Below are 15,330 nucleotides of genomic sequence, written 5' to 3'. Positions count from 1 at the left end.
AGAGAGAGAGTGAGAGAGTGAGTGTGTGTGTGTGAGAGAGAGTGAGTGAGTGAGTGTGTGGGTGTGTGTGAGAGAGAGTGAGTGTGTGTGTGTGTGTGTGTGTGCGTGTGTGTGAGAGAGTGAGTGTGTGCGTGTGTGTGTGAGAGAGTGATCGTGAGTGAGTGAGTGAGTGTGTAGGTGTGTGTGTGTGTGAGTGAGTGAGTGTGTGGGTGTGTGTGTGTGTGTGTGTGTGTGTGAGAGAGAGAGTGAGTGAGTGAGTGAGTGAGTGAGTGTGTGTGTGTGAGAGTGTGAGTGAGTGAGTGTGAGTATGTATGTGTGTAAGAGTGAGTGAGTGAGTGTATGTGAGAGAGATTGAGTGAGTGAGAGAGAGAGAGTGAGAGTGAGAGTGTGAGTGAGAGTATGTATGTGTGTAAGAGTGAGTGAGTGTGTGTGAGAGAGATTGTCACAATTGTTTTTTACAAAATGAGATTTAAGACAAATTATAAATTAAATGTGTCCTTTTATTATTGCTTGGACAAAATGCTGCACATTTCTTTGTGAAATAGAAATCTAACTATAATAATATATCACTTGCTTATCATTGCTCTTTTGTTAGTTATGATTGCTTCTAGAAAGAAAAAATACCTTCTAAACTTTTCTAAAGACAGTAAGTTCCCCTCAGACATGCATTCATATAAACTCCTACTCCTAAATGAATCGCGATTTGTTTAGCATCTCAGCCGATTTGAATCGTCACACATTTCAATCGATTTCAACCGGCTCGCGGTTAATGATTACATCACTAGTAATTGGTTTATAAATCCATTCTTTCGCAAAGGGCTGAAATATGAATTTGATGATATAAGGAAGAACAGTTTTATGAACAATTAAATAGCAATTTATTTTTGCTCGTGATTCACGAATGAGGCACAATAACGCAGTTAGGATTCGCATCCAGAACCGAAAGACTCGTGGGAAGAGGCTGATACTTCTACAAATAATAATAACAACATCAATATAATATATTTATATTACATAATACATTAAGTTCAACTATTTATTATTACGTAATACGTTTAAATTAACGTAATAATATATATTTCATAATAAAACAAATAATACATATCTTACATAATATTAAAAACAAATGCATTTATTATTATGTAAAATATTTTACCATCACGTATTTTACTAATCAAATAATCAAACAAATATTTTATATACACATTAATAATAATTTGCATTAATAAACATTTACATTAAGCCCTTGTTAATATAAAAAGTACAATTAATGTAGTAATTTATAATTAATAAATGGATAAAATGAAATATATAATATAAAAAATGAAATATATTATACATAAATATTATATATACATATAAACAGATATAAAACAATCAAAATTGTATATGTGCAATAATGTATGAATACTACAAGTACATTTATTTATTATTAATTTAATGAATATATTGAGTAATTTAATCATTTATAATTACTCATTTATAATTTAATACATTAATGTATTGCATTTAACAACAAAAATGGTGGTAAGTAGTGGTTCTGGTCACACTGTTGGGTTTATTTAACAGTAATGACCTTCTGGAGATCAGCTGAACGCGCCGGGTCACTGCAGCAGATTTCAGCGCTATAATATCAGCTCATCTCTGACTGCAGAAGTAAACATTTATGAGTGCTTTTATCAGTAAATGTCCGTCCGCTGGTTTCACTTCTAATCTCACTCAGCTTATCTGCGTGTGATGACACCACACCCAATCAAATCAAAGCTCAAAGTCCCGCTGTAAACGTCCGAGAACCGCTGCAGGAGTTACTGATGACCACCAGCACATGCTTCACTAAAGCTGAATGAATCCTGCAGTTCAGATGCTGTGAACAAACACCTCAAATACAGCATGAGCTGCTCACTGTTGACACCGCTCACTAACAGTGCAGCTCAAAATAAATATCAATACAGAAATAAAACATAGAATGTCTCAGTGTTCATTATGTTTTTATGGTTATTTATTATAATATTTTATAAATATGATTGTTTTTTTGTGGTCCTTGCTGACAATTCAGTTTCAGAGTCATAGTAAATAATTTGATTATTTTATTAATTATTGTATTTATTATAACATGTGTTTTTATTTATTATTGGTCATGTGCACCTAATATATTTTATTATTATTAAATAAAACTGTAAATACATAATAAATAAATTACAAATATAAATATTATTAAATTACATTAAATAAATAATTGAAAATTATTATTTTTAGTATTATTTTAACTAAAAAATACAAACGTTTTAATAAAATAATTAAATATTAATCAATTAAAATAAATCAAATTAAAAATGACTTACGTAGAACACAAAATATTTATATATAATTTCCAAATTTGATTCGGTGCTGAATAATTTAATTACATTTAATTTATTTTTATTATTGTTGCATATGTATAGCTATATTTTATTTGTATTAAATAAGTAAATAATAATAATAATAATAATAATAATAATAATAACTAATTTATTATTATAATAAAATTAATTTATATAGCGCCTTTCCCAACTTCAAGGACGCTTCACAATGACAAAAGCAAATAAACAATCATGTCATACATAGATGGACAAGACATTTGCCAAGTCCAGAACGTGCGGTTGCAGTTGCATACCACAGTAATAATACAGTATCATAATCACAATCACACACAAAAAAAATATATATAAAAAAAACATATAGGAGAATGATATGCCAGGACCGTTTAGTGCAAGTTAGCATTCTCGCAGTAGAATTTTGAATATATTGCAATCGAGAGATGTAGCATAATGGTAATTAGGAAAAATTAAAAAATTAAAATAAAGAGCGTTACAGTAATCAAGGCGGGATGTGATTAAAGCATGTACTAGTAATTCAGCATCTTTTGAGCTGATGAAGGAACGGAGTTTGGCAATACGGCGAAGTTGAAAAAATGCAGCTTTGGAGAGCTTAGTACTATAGCATCTAGGTTTAGAGAAGAGTCAAGAATGATACCTAGGTTTTTGACTGTGGCAGATGGAATAATTGATGTGGCTTTAAGGTCAAATCTAGGGGCATTTGTTATGTTTTTCTTACAGTTGGGGGCCCGACAAGTAAGATATCTGTTTTAGTCAAGTTCAAACTGAGAGAGTTGGAGTTAAGCCAGGTCTTTAACTCGCTGACGCATGACAATAGAGATGCAGTCTGGTGAATAGAGTCAGGTCGGCAGGAAGTGTATATCTGAATATCATCAGCATAGCAGGGGTGCTGTAAACCGTGGCGGCGAATAATTTGTCCGAGGGGCATAATATAAATAATAATGGTCCTAGGACTGAGCCCTGTGGCACACCCTGTTTAAGAGGGAGATTTATAGTTATGTATGGTGATGTTGTATTGTCGGTCCGTCAAATATGAGGAAAACCAGGATAATGCAGCTCCTGAGATGCCAATCTCTGAGAGGCGCATGAGTAATAGCTTATGAGAGACGGTATCAAAAGCTGAGCTGAGATCGAGTAGTAGAAGATAAGATATCTGTTTTAGTCAAGTTCAAACTGAGAGAGTTGGAGTTAAGCCAGGTCTTTAACTCGCTGACGCATGACAATAGAGATGCAGTCTGGTGAATAGAGTCAGGTCGGCAGGAAGTGTATATCTGAATATCATCAGCATAGCAGGGGTGCAGTAAACCGTGGCGGCGAATAATTTGTCCGAGGGGCATAATATAAATAATAATGGTCCTAGGACTGAGCCCTGTGGCACACCCTGTTTAAGAGGGAGATTTATAGTTATGTATGGTGATGTTGTATTGTCTGTCCGTCAAATATGAGGAAAACCAGGATAATGCAGCTCCTGAGATGCCAATCTCTGAGAGGCGCATGAGTAATAGCTTATGAGAGACGGTATCAAAAGCTGAGCTGAGATCGAGTAGTAGAAGTATAGAAAGATTGCCCGAAGATTGCCCATTATAAATACATTACAATTATAAATATAACTATCATTATAATAAATTAAATCACTTCATAACTTAATTAAAATGCAACTAAAATTATAAATACATAAATATTATTAAAATTATGAATAAATTAATTACTTTTTAAGTGGAAACAAAAAAGATGTTTCAAAGAATGTCTCAGTGCTGCTAATCATGTTTATTTTATATATATATATATATATATATATATATATATACACACATATTAGAAATATCAGAAATCATTTCTAAATCTGAATCAGTGTATGTTTCATATTTGATTTTCATATCATTATATAAAAATTATTAATTAATCTTTACATGCAAATTGACTTACTAATGAGTTCAAGACAAAACCAGGCAACTACAAAGAACACAGAAACTATAACGAACATCCGGCTTCGGGAAACACCCAGTACAGGGTTTTCCTTGTGAAGACAGACAAGCACATTTCTGCAACAGGAAGTGACATCATGTCTCTGGCAGTGGGCCAGTGAGCAGGAGGAATGAGTCTGCAGTGCATCATAATGCAGTCATGCGGCAAATCCTGCGATAAACACAACGCCTGACACGGATGGAGAAACACGGCGAACAATCAGGACGTGCCTCTTTATGTTTGTCTGGATATGAGCTCTCTCTCTCTCTCTCACTCATTTCCTGTCACTGTTGTGTTCTCCTGCTGCACAGGTGCACTATGGGAAGGGCCGGTCAACTGGATAGAAAGCAAACCAAAAAAGGAGAGGAAGGATGAAGAGAAACGTTTTGGACACTCCTGACGAATCCCGTCCAAACAGCAGTGGAGTGAGAGTGAGAGACGAGTGAACGCTCGACTGAGACCTTCACTGCTCATCTGATCCTCAGGGAAACAACAACTGTACAAGAATCTGAACTTAAAGGGATATTTGACACAAAAATGATCATTCTTCATCATTTACATTCCAAACCTCTATGACTTACTTTCTTTTGTGGAACATAAAAGTCCACAAAATGTCAAATTCTAAATGTTTTGAAGAATGTTGGGGTGAAAATATTGCCATTGGACCTCATTGACTTTCATTGTGTGGACAAAAAACAGAGAGACTTGTGTGTGTGTGTGTGTGTGTGTGTATATATAGTCACACACTAATATATTTACAATCCCAAATATATTTTTACATAAATGTATTATTGAATCATTTCAATACAAAACATAATACAGAAACAGTCTTTGAAATTTCTTCTGTTCAATTTAAGAATTTATTAATAATATTTAATTGAGAAATTATTTATTTTTTAGTTTGATTTAAATATATATATTTTTTAACTATGTATTATATATTAAATATAATAAACTAATAAAATAATTTAAAAAATCAACATGACTCTCTGAAACTGAATTCTTAATATTTCTAATATATATAGAGAGAGTTTTTGAAAATGTATATATATATATAAAGCATACTTAAACAGAAAAATATTCTTCAAAATATTTCATTTTGTGTTTTACTCAAGTAATTTATTTATTAATAATAAATGTACATTAATTTACTGTATATTAATTGATTTATTATTTAAAAGTAATAAATGTAAATTAAATTGTATTAAATTGTAAATTGTATTGAAATTGTAATAAAATACATATAATTTAATTTATTAATAATATGTATTTAATAATAAAACTCTAGTAATGCATATTAAGTTATAACAAATATATATATATATATATATATATATTATATAATACTGAATTCCTGCACCACTGACTTCACTGGTCTCTGATATTTAAGCATAAGATTCTTCTGAGTTCTGAGCATGCGGGTTTTCAGCTGAACTCTCCCTTTAATGAGCGTCGCATCCCATGAAGCACTGTGAATGAGTTCATCACACAAACCAACCACAACTAAGCTCTCTGGAGGGAAACAATGGGATCTTCACTTCCAGAGTCTGGCTGCTGAACACACAGAGAAAGACGAGATGAGACAAGAGGAAATACATGCATCACGCCGGAGATCAGAGCTCGATAATCAGCACATCAAACCCTGCTTTACCCACAATGCCGTGGGGCTCTGATAAACAGCACCTGAAGCTGGATAAAGTGCTGCAGGTCCACACACGTCGATCTCACAGCGCTCTGCTTTTTTCCCCACGCTGATCCCACAGCTGCTGAAAGACACGCCAGAGCTCAGGAAACAGTCATTAAACGCGCAAGTCTCCTGAGGAACGCATGCAGAAAATGCCTTACGAAAGACACAACAGCCTATAAATATAGTTCATCACAATTACTGTTATTAATGTAACTGTGTAGTCTTTGCTGATTATGACACTATTTGATACTTTATTAATAATGTGCGTATACATATAAAACAATAATTAACAATCACATTTTTCAACACTCCATCAAATTTGGAAATGTTCTCTGTCATTTATTTATTAATAACAATTTTTTTTTAAATTGCTTTATTGAATTCAAATTATCCTTTTTAAATAAATATTCATTTAATATAATTCAATATAATTCACTAATATTTCTATTTTATATAATTGAATTTACTTATATTTATTTTTTAATAATAAAATATAATAATGCATATAAATTTCACTCTTCTGTCTGTATTAGATTGAAAATTTAGTTGAAAATTCACTTTTTTATTATTACATTTAATACAATATATTTTTATATTCGTTATAATTAATGCATATGTATTATCATACTTTATTATTATAATTAAATCTTATAAATACATTTAAAATTATTTCTTAATTAAAATAATACATTCATAAATCATTTTATTAAATTGATATCATTAATAAATGACCTCTTTTAGGTGGAACACAAAACATGATATTTCAGAGGAATGTCTCAGTGTTAATTATGTCTTTTATTTATTAATATATATATATATATATATACACACACACACACACATCAGAGATAATTTCTAAATATATTTTTACTGTATTTATTATATTGCTGCTGTCACTGTTTTATAAAAGCAACAAGTAACTCTAAACAGCCTGATTTTAGCAGGCTTTGCATTGGGACTAAGACCCTTTGCACATGATAAAAATCCCTGTAATGCATGACTTCTTTCTTTATTCTACTCTGAAAGCACACTGTTGTAGTTTTTCAGGTTACAGTGCTCTACACGGCTCACTATCTCTAAAAAAAAAAAAAAAAAAAAAACAGCATGTGAAATGGTACGCTGGAGAAATGTGGTGTAGGATTTACTTACTCAGAAATTGCTAGTAAATGTCACAAATAATTGCAACGAAATGGCAATTAACATTAAATTAAAAGTACAATTTGGACGTTTAAAGACTGAAATAGAGTTTTCTTGAAAAAAACGTGCTCCAATAAGCTTTGTTTTATTTACAACTTTGACCATTTAGAAATAAATATGGTCATTTTGCATTTTTTTAACCAACTGTATTGCAAAATGTCCTCATTTTTGACAGTCTGATAAAATAATGGGTCAAAACAAGAGATAAAATGGTTGTTGTCGCTTCTCAGCTCATTCAGGCACTCGCGTTTTACTGTTGGAAAGCATGAATTCAGGTAATGCGTGCGCGTGTGTTCAAGTCAGACTGGGAAGTTTGTATGTACGAGTTGGGAAGTCGTAATTACGACATCTGATGCAAGTCACTTTGGTCAATTTATGAAGCTGCTGTAAACTTAACTGTTGTATATTCTATTGTAAGTATACAAATACACAACTTAAGAATTTAATTGTAAATTAAAAAGATAGCAGTTTTATACATTGCGACAAAATTAGTCAAACTACAGACGTCGCATCCATTGCGTCCGCAATGTTTTCTCACTGACACGCACGCCCCAACATGGAAACTCTGGGCTCATGCTGCGTTCAAGTCCTCCTGGGACGTTCGTACTTACGAGTTGACAAGTCGTAATTACGACATCAGGTGCGTTCAAGTCAGTTTAGTCGGCACAAGATGGCGGTGTACCTTCTTTTAATAAATTACAAGAAAATACAACAGGGTCTGCATTTTTTTTTACTTGGATTTCATTAACTAGCTGCGTAACAAGAACATGACCAATTTAAGTTTATAGGACAACTAAACTATCAATTTAAACAAAAATTTACCGTCAACTACAGACGTTGCATCGATCGATGTTGCTCATTGACACGCCCCCAACTCAGAAACTCGGGGCTTAAAGAGACTTTCGAGTTTTCCACTCGTAATAATGACTTTGTGGTGGCGTTCATGTGCGTTCAACTCGTAAATACGATCTATCCGACATGACTTGAACGCACCATCAAAGATAACTGTTTCCCCACTCGTAATTACGACGTTGAGGTTACGTTCGACCTTGGTTACGTAAACCTGATCTTTGTGGCATGACTTGGACGCACCAGTACTGTGCACAGGATAAATGCTGCAGAAATGCTAGCATTCCCAAACATAAGCGGTGTGCTGGGATTAACAAACCAGAGCAACTAAAACAAAACGCCAAATAAGACCAGCATGTGCTTTTAATGGGTCACAGCGTCCTAGACACACACACTCGCTCGTGGAAAACCAGGTCACACGCACACACACTGCCCAGGTGTCTACTGCAGTGCAGACGTCTAAGAAAGTGAAACTGGTTAGTCTAGTTCACACCAGCAGTATGTGCACATTAGCACACCGTTAATAACTGCATGAACATGCAGACACAAGTACATCACTGTAACGATGGCCGAGACTGTTGTACACACTCATATCGGTGAGAATCTGAGAGGTCACAAGTGGATTAGACACAGACTTGGGTGTGATTTTAAACCCCAACACATCACAATCAAATCAGTCCCTGGCGCAGACGTCAATCACTCCACGACTAACATCCTGTTCATTTTCCTCTCATTGTGTGAATAATCAAGTTAGAGGCACAAATGTTAAGCGCCTGAGATTTCTGAAAGAGACCTCGCAAAGCTGTTTTAAATTAAGTCTTCCTTAAAGTACAACACAAACTCATTCGTTTTTAAACTTACAGAGTAGACACTGTACTGGCTGCAACGTCGGCCACACGCCAAAGAACACACGCTCGCGCAGCGCGCTCCCTGACAACCGTGTGCGTGCTTTTCAAATATTAACTAACTAACTATTAACTAACTGAGTGTGTGTGAATGAGAGTGTGTGTGTGTGTGTGTGAGTGAGAGTGTGTGTGTGTGTGTGTGTGTGTATGCGTGAGTGAGTGAGTGTGTGTATGCGTGAGTGAGTGTGTGTGTGTATGCGTGAGTGAGTGTGTGTGTGTATGCGTGAGTGAGTGTGTGTATGCGTGAGTGAGTGAGTGTATGAGAGTGTGAATGAGAGTGAGTATGAGCGTGTGTGTGTGAGTATGAGTGTGTGTGAGTGAGTGTGTGAAAGTGAGTGTGTGTGTGTGTGTGTGTGTGAGAGAGTGAGTGAGTGAGTGAGTGAGTGAGTGTGAGAGAGAGTGTATGAGTGTGTGTGTGTGTGTGAGAGAGTGTTTGAGAGTGTGTGTGTGTGTGTGTGAGAGTGAGTGAGTGAATGTGTGTGTGCATGCGTGAGTGAATGTGTGTGTGTGCATGCGTGAGTGAATGTGTGTGTGTGCATGCGTGAGTGAATGTGTGTGTGTGCAGAGAGAGAGTGTGTGTGTGTGTGTGTGTGTGTGAGTGAGTGTATGTGTGTGTGTGAGTGAGTGTATGTGTGTGCGGCGCGACAACGCTCGCATCCGGTGTAGACGCGGTGAAACAGCATGTTATGCAGTAATAAAAAGCGGGTACGGGTGCGCGAGGCCGGATACAGGACTTTGGGAGCGCCAGTATCGTCGTACTTGTATTTGTCGACTTCTAAACTGAACTTTGAAATTATGAAAATTATGAAAATACTAAGAATAAATGATTAATGACATCCACTTAACGTTATATTTGAAATGCATTTGAACATTCAATACGCCTTAACTGCAAATGATTAGCTTATTTTTGTTTACACATGGTTAAAATATGTTTACTTTAGAGGTAACCATGGAAATCTACAAATACTGTAGCTGAACTATGGTCACTTTGGTTCATTTTCTGCCAGTGACAGGCTGATGCACACATAAAACGCATCCTTTTATTCTGACAGTGTGTGATTTATATTAACGTTACAGAATAGAACATGATGGATATGAACTTTTAACGTTCAATTTAAATAAATGTAATTGCTCAAACTATGTCGGCTACAATTTCAGCTTATGTATTGTGAAATAATTCAAACATGTTTTTTTCTGTCCTCCGATCAGCATTGTTCTGGCCTGCATCTCCCAAACGCGTCAATGGTCTCTGAATAAATAACGCTCTTCTGGCACCGGTGCACTTCCGCGTAACGCGGTGTTCCTGAACCTCGCCGCTCGCCCGTCCTGGCCAGCTTGTTATCAGTCGCACGCTATAACGACGAAGCGTCGCGATTTCACGCGCAGAGGTTTGAAAGTGCAGCGAAATCAGGTGGCGTCGGTGCGTCCCTCCCCGCGGCGCTCTGCGCGCTTGCTGCACCCGCGGGTGAACGCAGCACTCGAGCCGGTGCCGTGCGGCTGCTTACCGCTAATCAGATGCAGACGCTCGGGGTTCGGCTTGTCAGAACCTCCAGGGACTCAGTGTGGATCCGTGTCGCTTCCCTTTTCAATCCGCAGAAACTGCGCACAATGCGTTCCCCTTCGCCTCGTTCTCTCTTTTCTCCTTTTTCTCTCCTTTCGTCCTCTTCTTCTTCCACTCGGTAGCTGAACTCCGTCCTGCTGTGATGGTTCGGGGTGCGGTCCCGGGAGGGCGGGGTCTCTGTTCTGCGCGTCACCGCCAATCGCCCCGCCCCTCCGCCAATCACAGCCCGCTTGCTCTGCATTCCCGAGCGCCTCAGCCAATCGCGAGCGACGTGTGGGCGTGTCGGAGCGGCAAAGTTCGCGTCACAGGGTGAACTTGAAATAGTTGGTCCGCAGGGGCCCGTATGTGTGTTTAATGTCTGAGGTATGTGTGCGACTTTGGGCTATTGTGACCATATAAGTCGCCGGACCGTGTTTACACACACACACACACACAGACACACACACACACACACACACACATAGAAGAATGTCTGGAATCAGGAAATTTCTTCACAAACACTTTCTTTTAATAAATACTGAGTGCCAGTGTTGACATCCATTCCACAATATGACAATTATATTTTACTATTTCCATTCAAATATTTGTTTATATAGTTTATTTTACTACTTTAAAAGTATATTTTAGTATAATCACAGATCTTATGTATCTAGTGTGAACTATGAGCGATCAAACACGCATGAATGATCGCATACTGGAGCGTCTCCAGGCTGCACGCTCGACTGAGGTATCCGAGGAATGCGGAATTAGGATCCAGGGAAAACGACGGAAAGACCTGCCGGGAGTATTTTATCAGCATGTAAGGAATGTTTGTGGAAGCCTGCAGTCGCCCTGAATCGATGTGTTGGAAAAATCAAACACCGCTCTTGGGCCTTTCACTCAGCCCTGATTGGGCAACTACAGGATTTTCAAACGAAAAGTCAAAGGTCTCTGACTGAGACATGCCAGATGCAGTGAGACAGTCAGAGTGAGAGAGAGACAGATAGATTACCAAATAAGGTCACTTATGACCTCTCTCTCTCTTTCTTCTCCTCCTCCCGTGGGTTTGACCTGCTCGACTCCTGCAGTGTATGCCGCCCGGTCTGGGTGTGTCCGGCTCTGGGTGTGTTCCTGTATTATGGCACACAAACAGACTTTCTCTGTGAATGCAGGCGCTGCAGCAACCTCACCTTACATTACAGTGTGTTTGAGAACTTATTTGTGAGTTTAATCCACCTTAAATGAGTTATCATCGCTCGCGTTTGTGTGTGTGTTTGTCCTTAAATGGCTCCAAGCAAAGCCTCGGAATAATTAAAAACATCAGCATCGACACAAGAGCAGTGAGCGCGCAGGAAGCGTGATAAGACGCTTGTTGACTCACTCGCTTCGGGAATGTTTTCCAGAAGTTCCTCTTTCTTGTGAAATCTGCCCCCCTCACACTAGAAATACCCTCTGTGACACATCACAGGCTGTTATGGAAAAGAAAAACTGTGTGGCTAAGAGAGCATCAGATTCAAAGCCTGTTTAAATGACAAATAATGCATATGCAAATATAGATATTTACTGTAAACACCAGCTGGATTAGTGCTATTTAGTATTTCAGACGCTCACGCTTAGTCACATCTATTAGCTTTTACATAACCATATAATAAAGATTTATATATATATATATGTTTTTCTTTGTGTGTTGGTGTGTATAATATATATATAAATATATATATACTTTGCGACGTGTAGTGTTAGGCTAACCAAGACTTGTCATTTGCACTTATATATTGTTGCTCTTTTGTTAGTTTTGACTGCTTTTATTGTCCTCATTTGTAAGTCGCTTTAGATAAAAGCGACTGCTAAATGACTAATTAAATAAAATAAAATAAATAAATATACTGCTATTGTTCATATATATATATATATATATATGAAGTTAATTATAATCACCACAGACCAAACCCTAAATAAAATTTATATAAACATACTTTAATTTATTTGTAGATCATTTGTATGGATGTTTTGTCATCAAATTATATGGAGGAAGGTCTTTCATTTTACACTGATTTGCACAAAATGGGAAAAATAGTGAATCGGGAAGAAAAATTTATTTATGGATTTAAATTGTACATATTTGCATTACTAAATAAATTCATTTAAAAAAAAAAAAATTGTAACAATTTTTACAAATTAATTTAAAAAAATGTATTTGTAGTAACAATAAAATAAATATTATATTTCATTAATATTTAAAAATATGATTTTAAAATGCTTTTGCACTCTCTCACAGTAGAGTGCTGCAGGGATGACGTAGGCCAAAAGCTGGAAACGAGTTGCGTTTTAGCACTTCTGCTTTCATTGTCCTGAGGTCAATAGCAGCGTTTCCACTTTTTTTTTAATGGGTTTTTGGTTAAATGCCTGAAATAAGGTCTGTGGTTAACATTAGCTCAAGATATTTTTACTTTCACTAGATATTTTTCATATTAAAGCTTTTCCTTGCCTTGAAAAAGGTGCCAACAAGTGTCTATAAATGGGACTACAGAGGTTGTCATTAAAGGTCATCACACAAAACAGGTAAACTCATCTACTCTAGCAGTGTTGGGTCGTTACTTTTAAAAGTAATGCATTGCAATATTGCCTTAATCTATAAAAAAGGTAAGTAATTGTGTTACTGTAGCAAAGTAACTTATTGGAAAAAATAGTAAAAGTAATAGGCCTACGTTACTTTACTAGTTACCTGAAAAAGTAATCTGATTACGTAACTCATGTTACTTGTAATGCAAGTTGCTTTCACAGCCTCATTGTGTCTATAATCATACTTATAAGGGGAAATGTTTTTAAATAAGACTGAAAGAGCTGTCAGAAGCTTAATGATGGTGACGCTGCAGTCATACAGTCGTGGTGTAGTTCATTATAGCCACATTTAGCATTTTATTTAGGCTTCAAAATTTTAGAAAGTTTAAGATTATCATGATAAACAAAGGCCCGGTTTCAGACGGGGCTTAGACTAAGCCAGGATTAGATCATAGTTCAGTTAAGACATTTAAGCAATTTTCATAAACGTGCTTAGAAAAAAACATTAATGGTGTGCATCTTGAGACAAAACAAAGCAATGATATATTTTAAGATCAGTCAGTGCAAGTTTCTTTCATTTGAAACAGCTCAGACTTCTGTGAAACCGGGGGAAGATGTGTAAGAATCATAAACTTTTGTTGGTCACTGAGCTTATCTTCTGCAAAAAGCCAAAGGGAAAAAAAACTCACCCAACACACAAGTTGGCATACAAAAAAAAACAAAAAAACATTGTCACTGCAGCAGCTCTGTTTGGCTGTAGTTTATTGCTGCTTTCTCACTAGTGTGCACACTTTAAGGCTAGTCGGCCAGATTTGAAACTACAAGTGTACTACAAGAGCACTTATCAAAGGCGAGCAGCTAGAGTCTTGTAGTGTCGGTTAGCTTCAGACAAACATCTGGGGACAGCCGTCTTCCACTAATTAGAGCTGAATAAACACACAAAGCCTTATCATTAGCATCTGAGGTGTAGCCTAGCGAGAACAACGCAAATAAGCACTTTTTTGCTTTAAAGTCAAAGAGCCTGAGACAAAGTCATTAAATATGAGCAAGGGAGAGTGTGAAAGAAACGAGAGTGCAGGAATTCTGCAGCGGCGCTTGATCAGCCAGTCTCACTGTTTTTGCCTTATATGGTCACAGACGACTGGAGAGAGAGAGAGAGAGAGAGAGAGGGGTGGAGGTGTGGTCTATTGTTTGAAAGCGGAAGAGGTGTACAGTTTCTCTTCCGTCATTCTTTCACCTTCTGCCCGGTTGTTTTGTCGCAGGTCTCAGTAACGCAACAATGCGCCTTTCAGCAGCACATTTACCACCAATCACTGCTGGACACTTTCCCAGTCCTCCAGACCAGCAGTGACTTAATACAGCCTACAGTGCTTTCTACTTGGACAAAAGCATCAGGCTAATCAGAAGACTTAACTTTTAAAACCAACTAAAACCAGCCTAAGCTGGTTGGCTGGTTTTAGCTGGTCTAGGCTGGTCATAACTGGTCAGCAGGCTGGTTTTAGAGGGGTTTTGGCCACTTCCTTAGCTGGTCAGGCTGGTCTTAGCTGGTCAGGCTGGCCTTAGCTGATCAGGTTGGTCAGGCTGGCCTTAGCTGATCTTAGCTGGTCAGGCTGGCCTTAGCTGATCTTAGCTGGTCAGGCTGGTCTTAGTTGATCTTAGCTGGTCAGACTGGTCTTAGCTGATCAGGCTGGTCTTCGCTGATCTTAGCTGGTCAGGCTGGTCTTAGCTGATCCTAGCTGGTCAGGCTGGCCTTAGCTGATCTTAGCTGGTCAGGCTGGTCTTAGCTGATTTTAGCTGGTCAGACTGGTCTTAGCTGGTCAGGCTGGCCTTAGCTGATCTTAGCTGGTCAGGGTGGTCAGGCTGGCCTTAGCTGATCTTAACTGGTCTTAGCTGGTCTCGCTGGCCTTAGCTGATCTTAGCTGGTCAGGCTGGTCTTAGCTGGTCAGGCTGGCCTTAGCTGATCATAGCTGGTCAGGCTGGCCTTAGCTGATCTTAGCTGGTCAGGCTGGTCAGGCTGGCCTTAGCTTATCTTAACTGGTCTTAGCTGATCTTAGTTGGTCAGGCTGGCCTTAGCTGGTCTTAGCTGCTCAGGCTGGTCTTAGTTGCTCAGGCTGGCCTTAGCTGATCTTAGCTGGTCAGGCTGGTCTTAGCTGATCAGGCTGGTCTTCGCTGATCTTAGCTGGTCAGGCTGGTCTTAGCTGATCTTAGCTGGTCAGGCTGGCCTTAGCTGATCTTAGCTGGTCAGGCTGG

At 37.5% G+C, this 15,330-nt stretch overlaps 1 protein-coding gene across 1 annotated transcript in view; it reads right to left on the bottom strand.

Moving 5' to 3' along the window:
* LOC107572814 (myosin-9-like) overlaps positions 1-10,763 on the bottom strand; it is a 74,726-nt gene extending 63,963 nt beyond the window's left edge. The window contains exon 1 of the mRNA XM_016259247.1: positions 10,484-10,763. The gene's annotated coding sequence lies outside the window, so the exon portion shown is untranslated. The remainder of the gene's footprint in view (positions 1-10,483) is intronic.
* Between the last annotated feature and the right edge of the window lie 4,567 nt (positions 10,764-15,330).

This window comes from Sinocyclocheilus grahami, unplaced genomic scaffold (assembly GCF_001515645.1).
Source record: "Sinocyclocheilus grahami isolate Dianchi unplaced genomic scaffold, SAMN03320097.WGS_v1.1 scaffold1815.1, whole genome shotgun sequence".
In the NCBI taxonomy this organism is placed as follows: domain Eukaryota; kingdom Metazoa; phylum Chordata; class Actinopteri; order Cypriniformes; family Cyprinidae; genus Sinocyclocheilus; species Sinocyclocheilus grahami.
This window is presented reverse-complemented; position numbering and strand designations above follow the sequence as displayed.